This window comes from Pseudorasbora parva, chromosome 12 (assembly GCF_024679245.1).
Source record: "Pseudorasbora parva isolate DD20220531a chromosome 12, ASM2467924v1, whole genome shotgun sequence".
Classification (NCBI taxonomy): Eukaryota; Metazoa; Chordata; class Actinopteri; order Cypriniformes; family Gobionidae; genus Pseudorasbora; species Pseudorasbora parva.
In genome coordinates, this window is record NC_090183.1 from 33,484,915 (window position 1) to 33,485,194 (window position 280).

The window sequence follows — 280 nt, forward strand, 5'->3', positions numbered from 1 at the left end:
AAAAAAAAAACTTTTATAATTGTTAAATAATTGTGTTTTGCATTAACTGTATAAAAAGTATCTGCCGGGACTTGTGGATTTAATATTTGCATTACACATACGTGACTTGGATTGGTTTTGAAGGCAGACTTTTTTTTACTTTATATTTTCTTCTTAATATTTTCCCCCCTTTTTAACAATGGGGCCTTTAAAGTTAACTAACGGATACGTAATTACAATTCCGACTACTCATTGGATGACGTCTTCCTTGGTTCCCGCCCACTCACTGTTTCAGGAAGTA